The following is a 19,506-nucleotide window of genomic DNA, read 5'->3' as shown; positions in this document are numbered from 1 at the left end:
ACGGCTCCATTGTTCCATCGCTCAGCAGTTTGACTAAAGCAGCTGAGAGTCTTGATGCAAACAGACCTCAGCAGCTCATCCAGAACGCCATGACAGAAGCACATGCAGCAGCACGTGCACGCTCCCAGAGAACAGCAGCTGATCCAAGTCCTGACTTTGAGGTGAGACTTTTCTGTTCTGCTTGGACCACACTTCAACATGAACTTCATTTCCCATCATTCCATCTGTCAGGAGAGAACAGCTGCAATCAGCTTCCTTCAGGAATGACTGCAGGTAGAAGGATCTTTCATTCTTCAGCACCACCAGGACCCACATCCAGCCCATCAACAGCCAGAACATCAGTCACATCAGCGTCTGATCTTCATCACATCATCATCATCAAAGGACCACCTCTATGTTTTTACAATCTGATGGATTTCAGTCTTTCTGCAGCTTCTCATCAACTGGATTGTCAAAGATTTTTTTATTTCTGTAACACTCTCAGACCTGGAAAAAGCTGAAAGGGTTCAAATAAAAACAGCAAGAATTAATATTTTATAGAAACTACATGTTATATTTAACTAGTTATTAAGAAGGGAAAAAATCCTTAAGTGTTTATTTTGTGTCAACCTAAAATAATCTGTGATTTACAAAAAAAAGTCCAGTTTTTTATTACACAAGTATTTGAAGACGATAAAAATATTTCATTTGTTCATTCATTTTTCCACTTTTCTTTCATTATTTTATATCTCAATTAAATACCTCATAAATGCGTTAATCTAATTTAACTGAAGTCTAGGAAATCCCTGTACTTTCTTTTCACCGAAAGCATTTCTAAAATATTATTTGTCTTTTTTTTTTACTACAGTTTAATGTTTATTTATACTCGTAATTATTCTCTTTAAAAAGTTATTAAAGTTTTTTGCTGTTAAATTTATTTTTTCAATTTTGTTTCTTTGTTCTCTTAAGACATTTTTATCGATTACTTTAGTTCAGGAATACAATAAACAAATGTGATTAAGGTTAATTCAACCTCTGATAAGTTTTGTAGTCAAACCTGAACATTGGATTGAGAACGACCCCGTGTGATGACGTCACAACGGCCCTCATAAAGTTTCCCCAAAAATGATTTTTTTTTTCTATTATGATTTTATTATCTACTGAATTAAAACGGTTTTAAAAATCTTGGAAGCGTTTTGCACCATGTTGTTGTTCACCGAAGCACTTCATACGTTTTTTTCCAATCAAATGTCTCCACGTGACCCGGAAGTAAAGAGCACGAGGCGCTAGGAGCGTTAGCTTGTTAGCAGGCTAGCAGCGTTAGCTTGTGTTGAGAGGTCGGTGGTGTTTTGTTGGGGCGTTTGTGAGGTTTTTGGACACAAAGGACGATACGTGGTTCGTGTGGGAACTCTCAGCATTTTCCAAAGTGTCGTAAATGAGTGAAGAAGTGTTGAACGGAAAGACAACGTGGATTGCTGTGATTGTGAGACTAGCAGATGATCGATCGGAGCTGCAGTGAAGAGGACGGCGGTGTTTGTGGGAGTTGGAGCTGAAGATCGGAGCAGGAACCATGTCTTCAGAACCTCAGGAAGGTTCTGTCAGAGAACAACTTTCTGCTGCTGAAGGAACCATCGTCCAGAACGAGGAGGAGCTCTGTCGTCAGCGCAGACTGATAGATAGCAGCTGGAACCCGCAGCTTCAGCTGCACATAGTCGGTACGTTCAATGCTGCTTGCTTCCACCTGCAGACAAATAGATCCATGAACGTCTTTGTTTTCCTCGTCTGAGCTGCTATCTGAATCAAACTGTGTGGCTGGATTATAGCTCCAATGGTGCTGCCGTCATAGCTTCACCGCTAAATTAGCTTGGAGTTGTTAGTTGATAAACAAAGCTTAAACAAAGGCATGATGGGAAATCGGTGGGCAGTTATTCCCGCCAGGCAGCTCTGGGTGGTATTCCAGAAAGCAGGTTATGCTAGCTCCCACGGTAAGTTTGAGGCTAAGGAGGTTGATAACCTCAGCTTTCGGTTCCAGAAATGGAGGTATGTTTCAGGGTAGGTCAAGTTACCATGGCAACTCATGCCCTGAACATAACCTGGTCTGGAGCAGGTTTAGTTGAAGCTTAGTTTGTTTACAGAGAGGTGAAGCAGCATGGCGTGTCCATTTGAAGATGATTTAGTGGATGAAGAAGCTCAGATAATACTTTTTCCACCATGAGAGGGTGATAAGACCACATATGGATGTTGGAAAGATAAACTTTTTTACTTTGATCTAACTTAATTATTTGTTTCAGTTAAGATAAATCATTTTTTGTTAGGTCACCTTGAAATAAAACGTAGTTTTCAGACAATTGTTTTCCTTTCATTCAAATTAATTCAATTAAGTAGGTGTAACTTTGGTGCTGCTGTTCGATCGGCACCGCAAGGGATTTTGGGATACCATTCCCTTTGCCTGTCTGTACGGATTTGGGTTTAAGTGTGGGTTTTTGACAAAATGTGTTTAGTTGTTTAACTGTTTTAGCTGTTTTACTGTGTTTTGCCGCGTTATTTTGTCCTACTATGCTTATTTCTCTGCACCATAAGTGAGAGTAAAGAAGAGGATGATGAGTTTATATAGCACTCCTACCCTTCGCAACATTTGATTGTAATGACAGAGAATTCTTTGTTGACATTATGCACTCCATCCGATTTTTATCCGTCCTTCTAATTTTTATAAAAATGAGCATATCTGCTGGCTCAAACGTAGACATTTGAGAGGTCAAGACTCATAATTAATTAAGATGGAAAAAAGATTAATTGAATTGGAATAATATGACATTTAGTTAGATAAATATGTAAATATGAGTTGTACAAAAAATTAATGAGTTTTATAAATGTGAAATGAGGTTGAATAAATTTAACTCAATTACTTGTTACCAATAGAAGTAATTCGTTTAAGTTGGCAAAATTGGAGTTATTTATATGCGTCACAAGGAAAATGGAAATAAGATCTGAAACTCGTCCGTTTACTTTGTCTGTTCTTCTACTGCAAGCAGAAACTCTTTCTTTTGCTGATGCAGCCAGATTACTTTTTGATGGACGTGTAATCTTCATACGCCGTCATTAAAATCTCAGACTTCGTCTCACTGAAGTACAGCGTTTTCTTTTTTTTCACCACGCGTTTCCATGGTGACTCCGTAAATCGGCGATCCATTGAGAATGTCTTTATGTACATGCCGCGCATGTGCATTAACCCAGGGTTACCAAGTCGAGCGTAATTACGCCAACTCATATCCGGTCTTTTGGAACCGACATACCCAGAGTAAGCAAGTTCAGGCGGATTTCAGCCAGAGTTCAGGCTTAAAGTCACGCTAGTTTAAACATGCTTCCTGGAATACCTCCCTGGTCCCCTTCTCTGGGTTTGTTTGGGCATCTGGGATCTGCCCTTCTGGGGAAGGGTACTGTAAGGATTCAGTGGCTTTGTTGTTGGTCATGTTTTTACTTTTCTTTTTGTCAGTCACTCCACTTTCAGGTTCATGATCCACAGCTGTTTTCAGTTGAGTTAATTACCCTCAGCCTATTTAAGGCCGCCTTTACACTGCGTGGTTCAAGTGACCCAATTCCGATTTTTTTCCTCTCATTTGGCACAGATCGGATAAGACTGGTGAACGTGTAAGCAGGACAAAAGCGCATGGATTCCGTTTTCCTCAGATCGGATACAGGCCTAATTCATAAGTGGAAATAAATCGGAAACGAATTGGATACGTGCATTTGCGTGTGCCATGTAAGCAGACAAATCGGATATTCCCCAGTAAATGCGAGTCGTACCTCAGTGACATCGACTCAGGAGACCACCAACTGAGATCACATGACTTATTAAGGTGCTTTTTGTGCGCTGATTTTGCTCTCAGCGTGTTACCTTTCAGCCTCAGGCTTCAGACCGTAGTCTTCAGGGCCGGTCCCGGTCGGGACGCAAACGGTAACCAATGAAGCGGGACACCATTGCTATGGAACAGGCTAGAAGCCGTTTATTTCTTTGCTTGTGTTGCAGAGTGTGGGCATGTATGATGGGGACCGCACGTGCTGTGTGTCTGTGTGTAAGGCAGTGCTTCTCAATTATTTTTTGCCTTGCCCCCCCTAAGAAAAAGAAAATGTTTCGCGCCCCCCCCCCCCCCATAACCCCCCACCCCCCACACACAAACCCGCGCGGTGACAATATATTAGGTAAGTATCTATAAAAATTGTGTAAGTATACCTAAAATTTTATCTTTTCACAAAAGAAATAAGCAATGAAAATCCACTATAGACAAATATTAACTTTAAAGTGCCTGAAATTAAAAAAAATCTGTCAGTCCTTATTTAAACTAGAAACATTTTGACCAACTGAACCATTTGAGGCAGATAAAAATAATTAAATCAATAAATAATACTGAATGTAAATTGATTTGAAACATAAACAGCACCAATATATTTTACGTTTTTAGTCTGAAGAAATAGATAAAAACATAGTGCTAATGTTTTTTCTAAATGATGGATTGGTTTCCTGCATTACCTGCTGTCTTTCTGTCTGTGTGACACCAACTAAACCGCAGGCAGACAAAGAAAATATTTATGGAAAATAAAGACGTCATTAAAATGTCTACAACAGTTCATAAAGAATGACATTATTAGCATGAGCTGAAGAATCTAAAGGCAGCGATGATCCTGGTGTTGCGCAACAGGCAGCTCTCCTCCGCGTGCCCCGTTCCACCTGGCAGACAGAGCCCACAACACTCCTCCCCTTTCTTTCTCACCCACGCAGCTGCAGGAGACGGGGATTCAAAGGTTTCAGGCTGTTACAAACTCTGATAGAACAAATAATAGGAACCGAATAGTGGACCAGATTTTTTTCCAAGCACCGCTGTCACCTCCGCCCCACGTTAAATTTGCGCACCGGACAACTGCCCGTATTACCTGTGCATAAAACCGCCACCACCGCGCGCCCCACCTGGCATTGGGGGTGCGCCCCACTATTTGAGAAGCACTGGTGTAAGGAGAGGAGAGGGGGTGTGAGCGCGGAGCGGGAGAGTGTCAGAGAACTGTAATAAAAAGGTGTTTCCCCAAAAGAACTGTTTTGGAGTCTTTCGTAACTCGCTCTGGAGGCTGAGGGTTTCGAACGGGTAGGTAAACCACGAAGGAGAATCCGCCTTCGGCCCCTGGAGAAAATCTCCCGTGCGTTTCTGACCATGGTAAGCAAGTTCAGGCGGATTTCAGCCAGAGTTCAGGGTGAAAGTCAGGCTAGTTTAAACATGCTTCCTGGAATACCCCCCTGATGTCCGTGCTGTTTTTATCTCAGTTTTGGAAGGACCAACATTCATGTTTTAAAGATCCATTAACGGCGCTAACATAAACGAAAGTCTTTGATTTTAAACAATTGGTTGGATAAAGGAATTTGGGCTATTTTCATTTCATGGACAAACTTGGTAATTATCTTGATCACAACACTTTCTGTGGAAAATATAATTTGGTCTGCCCATTGAAAGAATATGATAATTAAATCCATTCCAATTCCCACTAGAAATCTAGCCCAGCATATAATGATGCAACAACATTATTCAGAAATGAGACCACTCTTGTTTGGGAGACAAAAAAATAACAGCCATTTTTTCGAGAGATTTTAAAATGTTTATATTACCCTTCTCAATTAAAAAGAAAATATATTTTGCAGAATTACAGCACCACAGAAACTACAAATATATGAACATTATATCTAACATATCCTGTACCTCAAAAAGCAAAAGAAGTGACCTTTTAAAATATTGAATGATATTTTCCCTTCCAATCATTTTTACATATTCACTTTAATTGGGATAACGGTCTTTGTGAATTTTGTGGAAATGATGTAGAAAATGTGGAACATCTATTCTTTGAATGTTTGCATGTAAAAGAGTTTTAGTCTTATTTTCCCAATTGGTTGATAACACAAAATATTATCATCATCATCATCATCAGCCTGTCACTGCCAGTTTCTCTCTTTGGCGGTTGGTAAGTGACCATGTCTCAGCTCCATACGTCATTGATGGCAGTACGACAGTGTTCATGATCTTCCTCTTGAGACACCTGGGCATTTTTTGATCTCTCAGAAACGTGCTGTACTGTCCGAATCTCTTCCAAGCAGATGTTACTATTATCATAAACCCTTTAAATTTGAATACCATTAATATTTTATTAATATTAATCAATAAGAATCTGGACTTTCTGATTAATGTACTGATTGTGATTTCAAATCTGAAACTTCACATTAATGGATTACTAAACCATCTCAAACTATTCTATAAATCTTCTCATTTTATGAATCACAAGACGTGTAATTTATTTGATCTATTTAAGCTTTGGTCAACTATAAATTTGCTTATATTTGTTGTCATGTTTGTTTTTGGCTACCTTCATCTAATTGATATTGATGTCATTGACAGAAATGCCATGATTGTTTGTTAAATAATTGCTTCAATAAAGAGAAACACACACAAAGAATTAACAGCGCTAACAGACATTTTCTTGAACACCTTTAATGGACTAGTAGGGATGGCCCGTTTGACACAGACGCTCCGCCGCTTGTTTCACCTTCATGAAACAGAGTGGTTTGGCATAATGTTTCGGGGCGTGTGTCAACTAGTGCAGATCACGTGGTTGATGATGTATGAAGCACCAAATGCATCGTTTGGTTGAACCACGGTTCAGATGTCACTTGTGTTTGAACAGTTGGGCGCGCTATTCTCTTAAAAAAACAAATGAATCGCGAACGTTTCCCGACCAGTTCTATTGTTTCTCCTGTATTGGAATCAGCGTCAGTTCACTGCACTTTACAATGTTTCCTGGATAAAAAAAATGTACTGCTGCTCAGGATCGTTTCAACTCGGTTTCTACAATTAAGACAATACACTATGAACGTTATCAGTGATGAAAAAAATACTTCTACAAATAAACAATGGCAAGGCTGTACTGTTGTTGTAGAGATGGCTCAGAGATAAAGTCATAGCTTCTGTGTCGAGAGATTCTGGGTTCAACACCAGTTTTCCTTTTTTTGTTTCCTATTTTGCCTTGCGTTTATTTTCTTCATGTGGTGTGTATTTTGCTGTGTAAAGAGCTTCTCACAGAGAACATAACTCATTGTGTTGTGTTACGTTGTTTTTTTTAATCATTATTAACAACATTGTTTTGTTTTATGTTTTTTCATCATCATTTCCACATTGAAGTGTTACAAGGAGCTTAGCTGAAGCAGATGATATACGTCCAGACCACCACCAGATGTCGCTGTTTTGTGTGGTTTCAAAGTTCTGAATGATTGGTACATTTTTCTGGCACAATTACATGAACCCCAAGGAAAGCTTCCAGTGGCTTCTATTCCCCTCCCTATGGACTAGTATGGTGACATGCAGGGGACTGAAGGCGTGGTTTACAGAACCAGTCTGATCAATGCTGGAGACAGAGGGGCGTGACTACACCTGAGCCAATATGATCACTTTGATATCGGACCATGTTGTTCTAGAATTTTTTTCCCTTGTCGGGAGACGAATTCTGGCATTGCTGATTTGTTTTGTATAAATTCCCAAAAGAATAAATTCCCAAAAACAAAGTACAGCATAAATGAGTACAACAACCCCTTTAAAAAGTACTCAATTTCCAAACTTTCCACAAATTTGACTTTTATTGAACACTTACTTAAGTCTATAACATGAAATAAAGTTTAATGATCTATCTTAGATTGCATAATCTTCCATTTTACTTCAGTTGGTTTAAGCCAGGGCTCCAGACTGCGACCATTTGGTCGCATTTTGCGACCAAAATTTGAGAGTGTGTGACTGAATTTTACATCCAGTCGCACATGTGCGACCAGTAAATTTGCCCCCCACCCTCCGTATTTTTATACATTAAACGTGGAAACGGCACGTCAATGATCAATGAAATAATCAATGAGACGCGAGCGCACACGCATGCAAACACACACACAAACTCGTACTCATACTCATGAGACGAGAGCACACACTCACGCAAGTAGCTAAAATGCGTGTAGGGGGAGGGGCATAGAGATAATCGAGCGCGCATAAACATCTGTGGGAATGAAACGGAGACAAATATCATTACAACCTGATATGTGCGTCTGAGCTATGAGCAAGCGAACCATTGATTCATTCTTCCAACCTTCAGCTAGTGTACCAGTGCCAGAGTCTACAGCAGGGGTCTCAGACTCGCGGCCCGCGGGCTATTTGTGGCCCCCACCTTGAAATGAAAGTTTAATTTTAATGCGTCCTGCCAGTTTGAATGAATGACACCTTTACATTGTCGTGTGCGGAGCTGACGAACCAACCAATCACAGTGGAGTAAATGACTATTGGGGGCGTGACAATGACCGGGCTTGAAAGCAGGAAACCTGACAGCCCCCTCCCCGGACCACATGAAGGAGTTCCTTACTTTCCTTTTTAGAACGTATCTATTCACTCGTAATTTTCTAAATGCATGCAGTCCGTGCTGAACTTTTCTCTGGGTCGCACAGACCCGGAGGTTACGGGGGTTACGGTTAAGCGCGCAGCGTCGCATCCCCCCAACCAAACGGTTTATGCACGGCTGTAGGGCAGCTCACCGCTCCTGCGGGAGTCGGGTCAGCTGAGGAGAATAAATGTCCCACACCTACATGCGTGACAGCTAACGGGGCTTGAACTTTAAATATGTGCGAGTGACAAGATTTAGTCTTAGACACACTGAAAACACGTTGGGGAAAATGCAACGATAGACGTGTTTGAGATGAACCAGTGGCTTGGCTGGATCATTGGGTTCTGTTCAATTTAGTTTTAATATTCCTCTCCCCCTTAGTATGATCTTTGTTATAATATATTTTATATTTATTTGAATGTTTTGTAATTGATGTAGCCTGTTTTAATCAATTGGTATTTTAAATTGTTTCAATTTCTCACTTAACTACAAAAACCATCAGGACACATGTCCCATAATGCATTGTTTTGTAGTCATAAGGCGGCTTTCAGTCAGTTCAGTACTAAATTTCCAGCTGCGTTCGGTAGGTTGGGGCCTTGCTGCTCCTGCCCCTTTCTCCTGATATTTTTGTGATGATTGACAGGTGATGTTGGAGCAAAAACAAAAATATATGTCACACACCAGGTGATCAGAACAGCGTTGCGTCCACCTGGGTGATCTCAAACACGCTTATTGTGCGTCTTGGCTGCACTTATTTGGTGTCACCAAGATAAATTTCCATCAGTTTTTGAGCCTCTCTCTGATCTCAGGTATCTGTATTGATTGTTCTGATCTCCATTGAACATCGCCCGTTCTTTTACAGTTTACCTTCTTCTGTCAGTTTACCTTCTTGTTGCATCTTCAAAAGTGCAGATTAAAATGTGACACTAAATTTCAAAGAGCGCATTGTAATTTCTGCATCTATTTTTAAAGTATTTATTCATAATACAGTGGAAATTAGTAGATTTGGTTAGAATGTTGATTTCTGGTATGCGCCCCTAAATTTTCTGGTTGTGCCCCTAAAATTTTCAGTTAGGGGCCACTGTGCTCCTAGTGAAAAAAGTTAGTCTGGAGCCCTGTAAGCAAAATTGAATCCACCCTGAAACAAAAACTACTACCTCTAGTAATTTGTAATGAGGCTGACATATTACAACATCTATCTTTTTCCATTCTTCAAGAAAAACCTATTTTAGAGCCTGGATGGAGAGTGAGGCTCAACATGTTCTTCAGAATTCCCCACAGGTGTTGGATAGGGTTCAGATCAGGAGACATACTTGGCCGTTCAATCACCTTCACCCTGTTCTTCCTCAGAAAATACAGCAGTAGCTTTAAGGCCCGTACACACCGGGATGAATATTTGCCAGGCGTTATTCGCCAGCGTTTTTCGCCACGTTTTTTGTGTTCACACCCAGGCGATTTTCGTTGACTTTGAGCCAGGCGAACATGCAATTTCATTCCCTGACATTAGATGGCGCTTAATGTAAAACAGAAATACGCCTGTACACAAGGTGGCGCTGCGCAACTTTACGCTTCTTAAAGTTGCTTTTCACTCAGAAGAAGAGAGCAAGTATTTATGCGCCTGTCAGAATCATACAAAGAAAACATTTTGATTTGATTTGAAATGGTTTATTTCAAGCAATTAAGTATAAAATAATACACAAAAGCAATATAATCATCAGTTATACATTCATACAGTAACTAATCAAACTTAGGATAAGTAGACATAGTAATAAATATTGCTTGAAAGTGAGTGGAAGGAAGCAAACTTATATAATCCTACCCTGTTATACTATAACCATTTTATTACATGATTTATCAATATCTGGTTCCTAGGTTTTATCAGACAGAATTAAAAATTATAAGATATCGATAAAGCACATGCCAAAGATGAATTACTTAAGTATTACGTCACAAATAACTATTTTAGAAATCAACATGGCAAATGCAGATCAGTCATCTAAAATATATGCAGATTATGTTACTTATAAAAGTCATTCATATGAATAAAACATAATACTATATCAGTAAAGCAGACACAACATTGTTTCAGGAATTTTCATAGCAAAATTTCATCAAGTATCAAAAGTTAAAAACGTGCAAAATTATGCTACATTAGGAAAGATTTTTGAATCAATTTATCAATTTTTGGAGCAAGTGAAGTAATATCATTAAAAGCCAATCAATTTAACAATTTTCAATAAGTGATTAACCATTTGTTTTCCTTTTTAAATATTTTTTTTATTTTTTTTTAATAATAAAGTAATATTGTAAGGGAAAATAAAAAGGGTCCATAAACTGTCGATTGTCCGAGGTTGGCATTTCTTCTTTTACTGATAACAGCCGTTCTTCTGGGTTTAAAACAGTTAATTGTTCTCTTTGATGTTATGTCTGCAGACATTAGATTCAGGTCCATATCGTTCTTCAGCTGATATCAGCTGCGGTGAAAGTTGAGGTCAAGTTGTCTGCAGGTCAGAACTCTGCTGTTATTCAGGTGACGTCAGACATACAGAGAAAGTGAGGAATCCAGGTGTCATATTTCTTGAAATTATTTGGCTCTTTGGTTTATTACTCCATGTTGTTTCAGACGACCGTGATCAAACACTTTTCAAAGTCTTTCATGGTGTTCACAACCTGAACCTTGGACCGGTCCTCTGGAACGAGCGGTGTGACGTAAATCCTGCAGCCTTTAACCCAAGTGTTCTCAATCTGCTTCTGCTTCCTGAGAAGCCGTGCATGTTTTGAGATTTCAGCATTCCTTCTGGTCAGATGGTTGTTCAGATAAGCAGCCGAACCTTTCAGGTGTTTCCTTTGGGTCATCAAAGCTAGCTTGTGTTTGTGATTCACAAACCTGATGAGGATCGCTGGTTTATCCGTCTCCTTTCTCCTGGGGAGCAGGTGGCAGGTCTCGATGGTATTGAGATCCAGGGAAATCCCTTTAGATGTGAGAAATGTTTCCATTTGGCGTATCAGCGACTCTGCACCGATCTCCGTATTAGCACTGCTAGCTACGCTAGCGCTAGCATTAGCAGTGCTTGCTCCTGCTGTCAGTTTCGCTCGAGGCATGATTGGTACTCCAGTGAGAATGACATTATTCATCCTTACTTGCTGTTCCACATCGTCCAGTCTTTTCTCCAGAATCTCGACCCGGTTTTCTCGCTGCTCGTTTTGAGCCTGAAATCTTCGGAACTCTTCCATCATTTCCCAAAGTGGCGTTAGCTTAGCGGACACTTGTTCCATAAAACTTTTCAGCGTTTCTTGAATAATGTCAAGAGTCTTTTTGAGGTCTTTTTGTATTCCTGGGTTTTCTTCGGGGGCATGGTCAGCTCTCTTTTTTGGAGGAAATCAACTTTTTAAGTAATTTGAAGATAGTTGTATTCGCAGAGAGGCACGCCACGCGTCCTGCTGTGTAACCCGGAACTGTACAATGAATATTTCAATTGGTTCGGGGATATTTTAGAATGTCCGTCATTATTTCTTCGCGGCATTGTAGACGTTACTTGGTGTCTATCTTCTTCGCTGGTAGTGCTCAGAAAGGCAGTTTTGTGTTTGAGCGCCCCCAAGTTCTGTTTTACTGTAACTTCAGAAGCTCTAGACATGTGTGCAAAAGCGCCATTCTCATTGGTTGAATAGTTTTTGACGCGGCGCGTAAAACCAAAAAAACAAACCCGAGGCGTTTTTAAAAAACTGACGCTTTGATGCGTGGCGTTTTTTTGTGTCGGTGTGCACACTCACATTGGTGCCCTTTGTATAGTTACGAGGCGTTAAACGGCGGCAAAAATCGCGGGCGAAATTCGTCCCAGTGTGTACGGGCCTTTAGAAGTGTGTTTTGGATCATTGTCATGTTGGAAAAGTGTTCATTGACCAATGAAGTAATGGCAGCATCTTCTTCTTCAGTGTAGAGCACTACATTGTTGAGTTAATGATCCCATCAATGAAATGCAGCCCCCCCCACACCAGCAGCACTCATGCAGCCCCACATCAGGAGACTACCACCACCATGTTTCACTGTAGGCACCATGCATTTATCTTTAAAATCCTCACCTTTGCAATGCCGTACAGCAGGGGTGCTCATTACGTCGAGAAGATTAAAAAAAAAAGTACTTCTTAAAAATCCACAGCCAATCAAAATCTTCACCGAGAAGTACGGGAGTTGATTGACATGCAGAACGGCCAATCGGTCATCCTCTGATGCATACGTCGCTGCAGACATTTGTTTAAATTCACTGAGCGCAAACTCTGTCATCAGAGAGTTGCTCTCTGCCCCGCAGCACGTCAAGTTCCCGGCAGAAGGCCGCTTCGCACAAGCGGAGTGTTTATTGAAGCCGCCCCGCGTTTCTCCTCCTGCTATCAGCTCTGCAGTTCTCGCCCGATAAATACGAGCTCATAAGGAAGCTGTTATGTCCAAGACACGCACTTCGTACAGAGCCAGCAGCGCCTTTGAAACGCCATGATGCTCCCCCCATTGCACGGTTTACAGCAGAGCATGACATATGATGGTTGCTGCTTTCTGTCTTTGTAATAAAACGCCTCATCTGTTAATACAATAGTATCTTTGTCTAATCTTACTGTGTTCTTAATCATCAGTACATAAACAATAATGTTATAATAAACATAACTAACAAACATTTACTAATAGTATTTTTTATATATATATATTAAAACGCCCCTCTCACCCTCTGCGGGTGGTTTCTCCTCCAAGCTCGGGTCCTCTACCAGAGGGGCCTGGGAGCTTGAGGATCCTGCGCAGTATCTTAGCTGTTCCTAGCACTGCGCATTTCTGGACTGAGAGGTCTGAGGTCTTTTCAGGTATCTGTTGTAGCCACCCCTACAGCTTGGGGGTTACTGCCCCGAGTGCTCCAATTACCACAGGCACCACTGTCACCTTGACTTTCCAGGCTTTCTCCAGTTCTTCTCTGAGTCCCTGGTATTTCTCCCGTTTCTCATGTTCCTTCTTCCTGATGTTCCCATCGTTTGGCACTGCCACATCCACCACAACGGCTTTCCTCTGTTCTTTATCCACCACTACAATGTCTGGTTGGTTCGCCATTACCATCCTATCAGTCTGGATCTGGAAGTCCCACAGGATTTTTACCCTCTCATTCTCTACCACCTTCGGAGGTGTTTCCAGTCCATATTCTGCACACATGTTCCTGTATATTATTCCAGCCACTTGATTGTGGCGCTCCATGCATGCTTTACCTGCCAGCATCTTACATCCTGCAGTTATGTGCTGGATTGTTTCAGGCGCCTCTTTGCACAGCCTACACCTTGGGTCTTGTCTGGTGTGGTAGATCTGAGCCTCTATCGCTCTGGTGCTCAGGGCTTGTTCCTGAGCAGCCAGGATGAGCGCTTCAGTTCTGTCCTGTAGGCCAGCCCTTTCTAGCCATTGGTAGGACTTCTTGATCTCAGCCACTTCAGTTATGGTCTGGTGGTACATCCCATGCAGGGGTTTGTCCTCCCATGAGGATTTGTCCTCCAGCACTGTATCCTCTGCTCTCCATTGCCTGAGACATTCACTGTCACAGTTGGGGCCTTGAGCTTGATGTACTCATGCATCTTGGATGTTTCATCCTGGATAGTGGCTTCTACGCTCACTAGTCCTCGGCCTCCTTCCTTGCGGCTAGCATACAGTCTATGGGTGCTGGATTTGGGGTGGAACCCTCCATGCATGGTGAGGAGCTTTCGTGTTTTAATATCTGTGATCTGTATCTCTTCCTTTGGCCATCTTATTATTCCTGCAGGGTATCTGATAACTGGCAGTGCGTAGCTGTTTATTTTTGCCATTGAGCTGGCTTCTCAGGACTTGCCTCACCAGTTGGAGGTATTTAGCTGTTGCAGCTTTCCTTGTTGCCTGCTCGAGGTTGCCATTTGCCTGCAGAATTCCAAGGTACTTGTAACTGTCCTCGATGCTATTGTTCCTTCTGGGAGTGAGACCCCTCCTGTGTGGACTACCTTGCCTCTCTCTGTCACCATCCGGCTGCATTTCTCGAGCCCGAATGGCATTCCAATGTTAGTACTGCAGATCCTGGTGGTGTGGATCAGGGAGTCAATGTCACGCTCGCTCTTAGCATATAGCTTGATGTCATCCATGTAGAGGAGGTGACTGATGTTGGCCCCATTTCTGAGTCGGTATCCATAGCCAGTCTTGTTGATTATTTGGCTGAGGGGGTTCAGACCTATGCAGAACAGCAGTGGGGACAGAGCATCACCTTGGTATATCCCACATTTGATGGACACTTGTGCAAGTGGCTTCCCATTGGCTTCAAGGGTGGTTTTCCACAGCTTCATTGAGTTTGCTATGAAGGCTCTTAGAGTCCTGTTGATGTTGTACAGCTTCAAGCATTCAGTGATCCATGTGTGTGGCATTGAGTCATAGGCCTTCTTGTAATCAATCCAGGCTGTGCACAGGTTGGTATGTCGTGACTTGCAGTCTTGAGCGACTGTTCTGTCGACCAGGAATTGGTGTTTGGCTCCTCTGGAGTCTCTACCAATGCCCTTCTGTGTGTTGCTCATGAATTGATCCATGTGCCTATTTATCTTGGTTGCAATGATGCCAGACATGAGCTTCCATGTTGTGGAGAGACAGGTTATTGGCCGGTAGTTGGATGGGACTGCACCCTTTGAGGGATCCTTCTGGATCAGGATCGTTCGCCCTTCTGTTAGCCATTCGGGGTGAGTCCCATCTCTTAGCAGCTGGTTCATTTGTGCTGCCAGGCGCTCGTGGAGTGCGGTAAGCTTCTTTAGCCAGTAGGCATGTATCTTGTCAGGGCCAGGTACTGTCCAGTTTTTCATACCTGAGACTCTTCCTTGGATGTCTGCCACTGTGATGGTTACTGGATTCTGTTCAGGGAGGTTGCTATGTTCTTTTTCTTTTCTCAGAGAGACCAGCCACTGTGCATTGCTGTTATGTGCTGTCTCTCTCTCCCATATACTTTTCCAGTACTGTTCAGTTTCCAGCCTTGGTGGGTCTGCTCGGCTGTTTTGACCCTGCCACTGAGCGTACACTTTTGCAGGTTGAGTTGCGAAGAGCCTGTTTATTCGTCTGGCTTCATTGTCTCTTGTGTAACTCTTTAGGCGGCTGCTCAAGGCTAGGAGCCTTTGTTTGGCAGTTTCCAGTGCTTCAGGTATGGACATCTGGCTATATATTGACATGCAGAACGGACATCCTCTGATGCATATGTCGCTGCAGACATTTGTTTAAATTCACTGAGCGCAAACTCTGTATATATATATATATATATATATATATATATATATATATATATATATATATATATATATATATATATATATATAGGTAGATCTTCAAGACATTGTCGATTCAAAAGTAGTTCACACGCCAAAAAAGTGTGAGCACCCCTGCTGTACAGTTTTAAAACCATTAGTTTTGACCAGTGGTTCTTAACCCCACCAGTTTCATATGCGCATTAACCGAACCCTACTTTGGTGTAAAATAAAATATGATTTTCTTTTCAAATTTAAGACATATAGTTTTTCTACTGGTGCACAATTTGAACTGTGCAGAACAAACAGATGTCTTTACTCATGCTTTCTATCCTGTCACTGATGGTGTCATTTGAAAGAGTAATTTGGGATTATTTCCCTTCGGCCGCTGTTCCGAGTATCAGATTCGCCATTTTTAACACATCTGGTTTTACAAGTGTTGCACCAATGGTGTGTGGCTTGCCCTGCTTTGCGATCAGGTACGCAACTTTATATGATGTTGTGAGGATCGTTTTTTTAATGGGAACAAATCCAAGAGCAGGCAGAGTGGCCTTATCATCAAATCTGGCTCTCTGAACCTTGAATTCAGCAAGTGTTGTGTTCTTATATTCTCTATCTCCATGCAGCTTCTCAAAGTGTTCCTTTAGTTTTGCCGGTGTGAGGCTAGAGTTGCTCAACTTGGCATTGCAAATTATACAGATAGGACCCTAACTCCCATCCCGTTCCGTGATACATGAGAATCCATATTGTACATATTTGTCCAACCACTTACTTTTTTTTGCTCAACATTATTGGTATGGATTAAAATATATAAAAAAGTAATTACACGACGTACCACAACAACATTCACACGTTGGATCAATCATGAGTGCTCGCAGCACTGATTGGCCAAGCAATGTCACGTGATCATTTGCAGCCAGTGATGGCCAAGCGGGGCATACCATCGCGTACAGACATGATGAGTCTGTGTGTCTTGGCCTCCGTGACAGGAGCTCCACTGAACCCTTGAGACCAACTCACCGAACCCCTAGGGTTCGATCGAACCCAGGTTAAGAACCACTGGTTTTGACAATGGTGATCTTTGTCTCATTACTCCAGAGTATTGAGTCTCAGTAGTCTTCATCTGTTTCAGATGAGCCCTAGTAAATTCTAGGCATGCTTTTTTGTGGACGGGCTTTAGGAGAGGCTTCCTTCCTGGACGATAACCAAGCATGCCATGTCCTCTGCAGTGTGCGCCGTATGGCGTCACGGGAAACTGTCTCCAGTTTAGATTTCTACTGCTGCAGTGAACTTTCATGGTGGTTTTCTTCAACCCTTCTCATCAGAAGACCCTCCTGTCGAGATGTTGGCTTGCACGGACAGCCTGGACGTCTCTGTATGATGTTGACACTTTCATCTTTCTCTAATTTCTGGATCACTTTTGCAGTAGTAAATTTGACTGATATGTAAAGCTTTGCTGATCTTGTAGCCCTCACCTTTTTTTAGTATTAACATTTTTTATTGTTATTTTGAGAAAAATAAACAGAAACAAGAGAGAAGAAAAAACATTAAAAATAAAACAAAAATAAAATAAAATAAAAACAAGAACATTTCCAGCACAACAAAGTCACAGCACGGAGGCAACACATCAGCCAGTTACATACAACTAGTAAATAAATGATGACATAAATTATGTCATGGGGAACCTAGTCATCATTAGTTCAATCAGAGGACAACATTTGGACTGCCTTTATAAAGAATGTTGACTAAATCACCAGGAAGATGATCAAGCAGAGGCTTCCATAATTTATAAAAAGCATCAGAGTTGCCCTTTAAGAGGGCACTGAGGCGTTCCATAGGAAGAACTTTGAATGCCTCTCTGTACCACTGTGTGACAGAAGGAGGTTGTCCCTGAATCCACTGCAGCAGTATGCATCGTCTCGCCAGGTGTAAAAGCTTCTGTAATAAAACCATCTCCTGACCAGATAGAGGTGGTCTCTCCACTGACACGCCAAGAAGAAACAACACTGGGTTCAGAGGGATTGTTTTATGAAAAATACAACTGACTTCTGTTACAATATTTTTCCAGAATCTAATGATCAAAGGACATTGCCAGATGCAGTGATAGTATGTTCCTAAACCAGTTTTACATTTTATACAAAGAGGGGAAGATTGAGGATTTAATCTATGCAGAAGCTGTGGAGTGTATTGAAGTCTGTGCAGAATTCTATATTGATTTTCTCTAAGTCTGTTGCAGGTGAATACTGTCTTGGCAGATACAAAAGCTTTAGACCACGTTTTACTACTGAGCTCCACTCCCAAATCCCGGCTCCAAAGAATCCTAGTTCCTCCAGTTGAGAGGTGGTTTAAAAGCATTAATTGTTCGTGAAAAAGTGAAATAAAGTTCTTTTTGGTTGTGGCATCGTCATTAAATTTAATAAGGAAGTTTTCAAGGGAATTCAATATAGGTTGATCAGCTGGAAAGGTGAGAGATGATTTTACAAAGTGTCTCACTTGGAGAAAGCCAAAAAAGTGTTTCTGTGGGATATTATATTTACTTTGAATTTGTCTAAAAGACATAAAATCACCTTTTTCAAAAAGGTTACTTACAAATCTTAAGCCCTTAGTGTACCATTGGTCATATATACTAAAGCTTATACCTGGTGGGAAAGCTTTATTTTTAATTAGAGGTTGCATTGCACTAGAAAACTTCCTTCGTCCACAAAAAGTCACAATGTCACGCCAAACCTTAATTGTAGTGAGCATAACATTATTGTTCTTAACCTCAACTGGGAGACCAACTACATCTGTGAATAAGAGACTGAGAGGTGACAATGGGTCACAACACCAACTGTCCACAGCTAACTCCCCCTGATGTAAAAAAGCGTGTAACCACCCCGACACTATTCGTGCATGACAAGCCCAGAAATAAAATAAAAAATTAGGAAGAGCCTGACCCCCCCTCTCATATGGCAGTTGTAAAGTCCTAATTTTCAATCTAGGTTTCTTCCCATGCCAGATAAACTTAGATAAGCATTTCTCCAGTTCTGAGAATGTTTTCCTATTAATTTTGAGAGGTAACATTTGCATAGGATATAGTACCCTAGGCAGAATATTCATTTTTATCAAACTTATTCTACCTAGCCACGACAATGGGAGGTCAAACCACCTATTAAGGTCCCTTTTCACCGAGGCCAGAACTGGACCAAAATTTAATTTGTATAGTTCAGCAATATTTGCACTAACTCTGATACCCAAATAGGTAAAGCCAGTGCTTGACCGCCTAAATGGAAAGTCTAATGGAGGAACCCACTGTTTTTGATCCCCCAAGAACAAAGCTTCAGATTTATCAAAATTAATTTTGTACCCGGAGAGCTGACCAAATTTGCCAATAATTGCGGTTAACACTGGGATCGATGTCACTGGGTTAGTAAGAAATAATAGCACGTCATCGGCATACAGGGAGATTTTGTACTCCGTAACTCCTAATTTGACCCCGGAAATCTTAGGATTGGTTCTTATGGCTTCCGCTAATGGCTCCAATGCAAGCGCAAATAATAAGGGGGACAGCGGGCATCCCTGACGTGTTCCCCTGCCCAGGGGAAACATGTCAGAAACTGAACCGTTAACCAGTATCCTTGCAGCTGGTGCCCTGTATAGTAATTTCACCCACCGACCAAATTCAGAACCCAAACCAAACCTGTCAAGAATCTTGAATAGGTACTCCCACTCCACCCGGTCAAACGCCTTCTCAGCATCTAATGAGATTGCTAAAGCCCTGTAGTTTGTGTTTTGTGAAAATTGCAGAACATTTAAAAGGCGACGTACATTTGAGTGGGA

At 41.4% G+C, this 19,506-nt stretch overlaps 2 protein-coding genes across 6 annotated transcripts in view; both read left to right on the top strand.

The window, feature by feature from the left end:
• The window catches only part of LOC144987890 (uncharacterized), a 461,750-nt gene that overhangs the window by 112,236 nt on the left and 330,008 nt on the right, over positions 1–19,506 (top strand). The gene's annotated exons all lie outside the window — the stretch shown is intronic.
• The window catches only part of LOC144986943 (uncharacterized), a 239,117-nt gene that overhangs the window by 192,570 nt on the left and 27,041 nt on the right, over positions 1–19,506 (top strand). Inside the window, exons 1-2 of one of the 5 annotated variants that reach the window (XR_013650817.1) lie at positions 151–1,694; positions 3,606–12,503. The exons of 2 other annotated variants lie outside the window; for them this stretch is intronic. The gene's annotated coding sequence lies outside the window, so the exon portion shown is untranslated. Of the gene's footprint in view, positions 1–150; positions 1,695–3,605; positions 12,504–19,506 lie in introns of those variants that run through there. 2 more of the 5 variants (XR_013650816.1, XR_013650814.1) reach the window with 2 other exon arrangements.

This window comes from Oryzias latipes, chromosome 2 (genome assembly GCF_053564925.1).
Source record: "Oryzias latipes strain Hd-rR chromosome 2, Olatipes_Hd-rR_3.1".
NCBI lineage: Eukaryota > Metazoa > Chordata > Actinopteri > Beloniformes > Adrianichthyidae > Oryzias > Oryzias latipes.
Note: the sequence above shows the minus strand (reverse complement) of the source record. Positions and strands in the feature narration are given on the sequence as shown.